This window comes from Rattus norvegicus (genome assembly GCF_036323735.1).
Source record: "Rattus norvegicus strain BN/NHsdMcwi chromosome Y unlocalized genomic scaffold, GRCr8 chrY_unlocalized_5, whole genome shotgun sequence".
Lineage (NCBI taxonomy): Eukaryota > Metazoa > Chordata > Mammalia > Rodentia > Muridae > Rattus > Rattus norvegicus.
This window is the reverse complement of record NW_026947408.1, coordinates 1,466,514-1,474,020: the sequence shown is the minus strand read 5'-3', so window position 1 is coordinate 1,474,020 and position 7,507 is coordinate 1,466,514.

Genomic DNA, 7,507 nt, shown 5'->3' with positions numbered 1-7,507 from the left:
ATGCAGGGACAGAGATTATAAAGGTATAGCAAATGAGGACTTCCTGGTACCTTAAACCTGCAACTGATGTAAATGCACACGAAAACCCTTCCTCCTCTCCAAGGTTTATTTAGCCCTTGTTCATCCTGAGTAAAATATATGCACACAGACATAGCGTGTCCCTGAATACCTTCTAACAGAGCTGTGACACTGAAATCCTTGGAAGAAACCAAAATTCACTTGCAGGCAGACAAATCTTCTGCTGACTGACTATTTCCTGGTCCCACTTCATCCTTTCACACATGTTGTGCCCCTGGACACTCTAGGAAGGAGACAAGAGAAGTGTGTGTGTGTATGTGTGTGTGTGTGTGTGTGTCTGTGTCTGTGTCTGGGTGTTTGTCTGTGTCTGTCTGTGTCTCTCTGTGTGTATGTCTGTTTGTCTAACTGTCTATATCTCTTTCTGTGTTTCTCTGTGAATCTGTGTGTGTGTGAGAGCATGTGTGTGTGTGTATGGGTGTGTGTGTGTGTGTGTGTGTGTGTGTGTGTGTGTGTGTGTTTATCATGCATAAGCTAACCATCCTCACACAGACTGTCTGGATTCCTTTTCTTTTTAGGAGGTTGGCGAATCTTTCTCTTGTCCTAAAAGACCACTCTGGTTCTCAACTCTCTCTGTGAGGCCCTGACAGGTTGAGTAATTTTCATGTGTGCGGAGTCTGTCCTATTGAAACTTGCTTTCCTGGATACAATATCACCTGAAAAACACATCTCAACTTTTACTATCCTTACTCCGTGATCCCTTGAAGGGTTTAGTCCATTATTATTGTTGTTGTTATTATTATTATTATTTTATTATTATTATTATTATTATTATTATTATTATTATTACAGGATTATTCCATTATATTGCTATCTGCATTGTTACTGGTGTGATAAAGTTCATTGACGTCAGGAAGAAAGATTTTATTTCATATGGGTCCCATTGGACGGCCATGTCTTTGTTCTTTGAACTGAAAGATTTATTTGCATGCTCCCAAGAGCAAATACATGCAAGTACAGAAAGATTCTTGCTCTTCAACATGAGAGAGATACCAAGTTAGGGAGGAATAAGACAGTTTTCCACAATGTTTCAGGCTTTGGGGATTGGTAGACATTACATAACCGTCTTTTTATTCATAGCAAGAATAGTCAAAATTATTAATAGTAGGCAGAAACTTTTAACAACATATTTTTGCTGGCTAATTTAAATTCACATATTTCATTTCTAAAACATTATACATTCTCTTTCTGGTTCTTCTTGAAATTCTTTGAAGAAGTGAAAACTGGTATGTTTATCTGTTCACATTCATAAAGCATCACCGTTGCCTTAGTATTGAACAGACAGCACAACCGTCAAGAGACAAACTGACTTTCTTGCCAAAGAAACAAATCTTCACCTAAATGGAGGCAGTTTCGTTCTTAGGTACAGAAGTTTAAAATCCCCTAAGAATGCTTCCTACATGTACCCTTTCCTGTTTATTGTAATATCCTAGGAAATGGATTTTCTCTTTGCATTTTGTTTCAAGTGTTAAGATCTACAAGAAAGTTTTGACTGTGTGTACTATTTGGAGATGTTGTCCTTTTTCTTTCTGGGTTGTAGACTCTCAGGCATTTTCTAATCCATCTCTCACAGTAGGGGCTGCAAATGAGATTTGTCTTCAGCAGGAATAAAGGAAAGAACACAGGTAAGGTAATACATGACTCCCTGATGTATTTATCCCCTCTGAGTCTGAGATGACTGTTCTCATCAACCTGTATTTCTAAACGTTAACTTTGAAACAAAGTACACTCACATGAGTGTAAGCCTTTGTACTTTACATTGTGTAAATATTTGCAATAAAGGGAGCTTTAAGGTAATAAAGTTGTGTGATGTGTGTAACTCTTTTAACAGATTCCCTTGTATAACTTAAAAGAATATATAAATGGTTTCCTTCATGTTGAATGTAATGAAGACAGTGTCTCTTCTAACAATATATGTAGTAATATTGACCTCTATAAAAATTAACATGTTCATGCCTTCCCTAAACATCCACAACAATTACTTATGGGATACTTCCTACACTTACTCAGTGTTTTTTCCTAAATATTGACTTTAAAATGTATTTAGCGTAATAGATATTGAGAAGGGTGGAGGGTGGGAGGAAACTGAATGGGAGGGGAGGTGGGGAATGGAGTGTCCTTTGGAGCAATTAGTTATAGGGAAAGCAGGGAAAAGAGAATGGAAATCACCAATGGCTTATGCTCTAAGATCAAGAATTGACAAGTGATAAGTGGCTATTAGCCCAAATGCTTGAATTACCCTAGATCCCTAGAACAAACGAAACTCAAGACGGATGATCAAAATGTGAATGCTTTACTCCTTCTTTAAATGAGGAAAAAGAATACCCTTGGCAGGGAAGGGAGAGGCAAAGATTAAAACAGAGACTGAAGGAACACCCATTCAGAGCCTGTCCCACATTTGGCCCATACATATACAGCCACCCAATTGGACTAGATGGATGAAGCAAAGAAGTGCAGACCGACAGGAGCCGGATGTAGATCGCTCCTGAGAGACACAGCCAGAATACAGCAAATACAGAGGCGAATGCCAGCAGCAAACCACTGAACTGAGAATAGGTCCCCTATTGAAGGAATCAGAGAAAGAACTGGAAGAGCTCGAAGGGGCTCGAGACCCCAAAAGTACAACAATGCCAAGCAACCAGAGCTTCCAGGGACTAAGCCACTACCTAAAGACTATACATGGACTGACCCTGGACTCTGACCCCATAGGTAGCAATGAATATCCTAGTAAGAGCACCAGTGGAAGGGGAAGCCCTGGGTCCTGCTAAGACTGAACCCCCAGTGAACTAGTCTATGGGGGGAGGGCGGCAATGGTGGGAGGGTTGGGAGGGGAACACCCATAAGGAAGGGGAGGGGGGAGGGGGATGTATGCCCGGAAATCGGGAAAGGGAATAACACTCGAAATGTATATAAGAAATACTCAAGTTAATAAAAAAAAAAATAAGGTGAAGAATCAAGGCCCAGATGATATGTGGGACTCCACAGCAAGACCAGTAGAGTCCACTCACAGTGACACTTGGGGTCTGCCAAAGACTGAACCACCAACCAGAGAGTGAACATAGACTGAACCTGAGCTCCCAGGACATAGGTAGCAAATGTGTAGCTTTGTCTTTTTATAAGTGCCCCGGACAATGAGTTTTGGCATCCCATGAAGATGGAGCACCCATTTTGGGATGTAAAGTGAGTAAATAAATAAATGAATTTTAAAAACAAATATCCCATCTACAGACAACATGTTTTGGGAAGGCCCAATACTAGCTGTTCTGTACCTGCATGAAGACAAAGCCTGTGGAGTGCCTATATCCTTAGAGGCCATAATCCTTTTCATTCTCTTCTTCCATCAGAGTCCCCAAGCTCCACCGTGGTTTGACTAGATGATGCCTGCTTCTGTCTGAGTCAGCAGCTTAGTGGAATCTCACAGAGGGAAGCCATGCTAGACTGCTGTCTGCAAGCATAACAGAGTCACATTAATAGTGTAAGGGATCGGTGCTCATCCATTGGGTCTCAATCTGCAGTAACCATTGGTTGATCATTTTTCACTATCTTCTCTATGCACAGCCCTTTCATTTCTTGTGGTCAGAATGAATTTTGTGTCTAAAGTTGGTGTCTCTTTATCATTCCATTTGGGTTGCTCTCTGGCGACAGCAGATGGTTTCTTTAGGTCCATATCACTGAGACTGATTCTCAGCTAAGGAAACACCCATTGATTAATGGGCATCTCTTACCCCAGCTCTCTGCCTCTTTCTGGAAATCACTTCTAGCTCCCCACCCCAATCCATCTAGGCTGCTGTGTCTGGCCTCAGTATCAGAGGATGTGATCATAGAGACTGGATATGCAAGGGGAGGAGCTACCCGAGGGTTCCCCTCCTGCTCTAAAGAGAAAGGGATGGGCAAAGGATTGTGAGAGGGGTGAACTGGAGGGGGGCAGGGTGCAGCATGTAAAGTGAATAAATAAACAAATTAATGTGAAAATAACTAAGTCTACTTGAAGGTAAGAAGCAGGTGTGTGTGTATGTGTGTGTGTGTGTGTGTGTGTGTGTGTGTGTCTGTAAGTAAGTATGTAAGTAAACTTGAAGGTAAGAGCAGTTGTGCGTGTGTCTCTGTGTGTGAGTGTGTGTGTTTCTGTTTGTATGTGTGTTTGTGTGAATATATATGAAGGTAAGAAGCAGGTGGGTGTGTGTTTAATAAATTATCACATTTGAGAAAACAGTGGTCTATGGTGAAGACAGGACAGCTTAGGAACTATTTTTACAAGAAGTGGCATTTGCTTAAGATGAAGAAATGATTTGGTGATTAATAACATTATGTGTTCTTCAAGAGAATTCAGGACCGAACCCTAGCTCCCAAGTGACAGTTCACAAGTGGCTGTAATTTCAGCATCATGGAATCTCACACCCTCTTAAACCTCCTGGACACTAGGCATGGATGTATTGCACACACGAACAAGCAGATAAAACTCTTACATATGTACAACAAAAAGTATGAAAACAGAAGAGCAGTTCCTTTTTCACATAATTTGATTTTGGTGAATATTCATAGTGATAATCACAGTCAAATAAACACTTTACTGATCTATAATGCAATCAAAGCCACTAAGGTTAATGATCACATGAGTCACTTAAAATCTATTTATTTAAAAAATTGCAATAAAATATGCAGTTATTAAATTAAAATTTTATTAATATACAATTAAACATTAGTATTCTCATATAGAGCTGAAAATAATACTTTCCACATATTTGTTTGGCTTTTATAAATATTTCAGTTTGTGGTCTGTTTGTTTTTGGTTTTGTAGGAGTTCATTTCCAGGTATTAACCCATAAACTCTATAAACTCATACCGAATACACTACAGGAACTGAGGCTCTCTTGTGTTCAATCCAGGAAGGTTGCTCTCTGATTTCCTTCTTATCTGATCAATTTTATCTATGTACATTACAAGGATATTTTTCCTCTTGAATTCTTCCTGTTTTGTAAAGCTGATAGTTGATAGCTGATAAGTGGAGATTATTTAATATTTGAAGATCATTTTGAATGATATTTCCTGATGTCTGCACTATCAATGTTGTAGATTTTCAAATGCATGGCCATATGAACAGCTATTCAGGGACTGAACATGCCTTATAACTACTGTTGTTTTGACTCTTTGAAGCAAGATATCAGAAAAGAATGGTGATTGGGTTAAGGGAATCTGTGGGGGAAAACAGGAAAAATGACAGCATTTGAGACATAAATAAATTAATAATATGAATCAATACAAAAAATAAAGCAGAATTCAAACAATACAGGAAAAGGAGATTTAATTGATAGGAAACAGTATGGTTTTATATCGTAACCTAATTACTAAATTTTATATACTTTAATCAATCTAATGACTAATTCTCAAAAAATTAGAAAATTGAAAAAAATGTTAAAAGTAATTTTGTAGGTTGATCAAATCATAATAACAATGTTTCTAGAACTGTACACTATCTATGCCCATATCCAATCCAGAAATCCAGTTGACATTTAGTTATTACATATCTTATGTTATTCTATTCTGTGATAATTCATTACTATTTTTATCTTATGTGACTACACCTTTGAAGAAAAATACTTTGCTGAAATGTCTCTGAATTTGGATTTGTCCAGTTGTTTTTCTCTTATAGGTTGAGATTATATGTATTTGACACAGATACCAAAAAGTTTTTTTTGCTTTACTTATCGCAGTTATACATTAGGAGGATGCCTGTCATCTTAACAACACCCAATTATGTAGCAATGAAATTATTTTAAATTATTTTCCTTTCATAGTTAAAATATTTTAATGTATTTTTCTTTTGTAATTCTTTTTAAAGTAATAGAAATAATAGGAGAATTACTTAATGTCTGTGGAAAGACTGTGTGTCTCTTCAAAACTTTAGGATTTGTTTGTAGCATCTCAGTCATTTTTTTAACCAACATTTTGACCTGAATGGTCGTTACTGCTTATAAGTACACTCAGAACAATGAGTCCGAGGACAATATAATTATTGTCTTTCTGGTTGGGTGACTCATGCCTAAAACAATACTGTAGTTTTAGTGTCATGGTGATTTTTTTAATGTGTTCCATATTTTCAGCACACTTAAATGGAATTTTATTTTTGTTCAATATATTTCTAAAGGCTCAAATTCTAATTTTACGTTATTTCATTTTCTTGTTTAATAGCAACCTGAATCTAATTATCTGACACTAGCCGGCTTTTCTATTTGTATTCTGTCACTTGTAAACCCACATCAATTCTTGTATAATGTGTTCATGCATGCTTGTTTGTGTGTGTGTGTGTGTGTTTGTGTGTGTGTCTGTGCATGTGTGTATGTGTGTGTTTATCTGAAACTATGATATTTATGTTGAGAAACATCTGGCTGAAATTCTTTACCATTGCCCTATAGATAAAAAGTGGGGGAAAGACTACTCCTGTTCTAAGATCATAGGGCCTGGGTGCCCAGAACTGAAGTATGGACTGACCAAATGTTACACAAAGCAGAGACTAACAATTCACTGTCCCGAGAACTACTTAGCAGTTCCAGTCCAATGCAATGAATTTACATGTACTGAGGAATATGGAATTGTAGCACAATGAGTTGAGATCATTTGCAAACAATTTGTGGAAGATTTCCAAATAGCTAAGAATGGGTAGAGAATTTTCAAGGACCCTGAGACATTAGCATGTGGTTTAAACGCTGCCCGGATGAAAACATTTAAGTACTGGACTAATCTACTAAAGTAATTTAGTAGCAAACATATATTACAATTGTTTACAATTAAGCATGGTGGGGAACAAAGGGAACACACTAAAACAAAGTTATGTTTCTAAAAGTTTGTTTCAAGACAGAAAGAAAGACCAAAGGGGTTTTGTTTTGTTTTGTTTTCACAGACTTTGCACCTTTTTAAAAAGCACTTTGGGATCTTTAATTACCTTCTTATTATCCGAACTTTCATCGGACCCAGAGTTCTTCTCAGTGCTGCCTTGACTTCTTGGTTCATTAAGGTATACGTGATGGGGTTCAGCATGGATGTCACAGTGGTATGGAAGATGAGCAAGAATTTATCAACTCCTTGTGGGTGGTTAGATTTGGGTCTCAAGTCGTTTTGTCCCAACCCTACAAGGCAACCTATTCCCCATGAAAAAAATGCCAAATGGACACATACCTCATGACTCATTTGGGTTGAATAGTGAAGTGGGGCCATACAGTGGCCAAAGGCCATGGCTGCCAATAGGCAGCACTTTGTTATACCTAAAATTGTGAAGAACAACATCTGTGTGACACAACCCTCCAGAGAGATTACTCAGATCTCACTTACAAGGCTCTCCATAAATTGTGTATGACAGAGACAGTATAAACAATTTCCAGGATACATAAGTTCGCCAGAAAGAAGTACATGGCAGTGTGTAGAGATGGACTAATGTAGA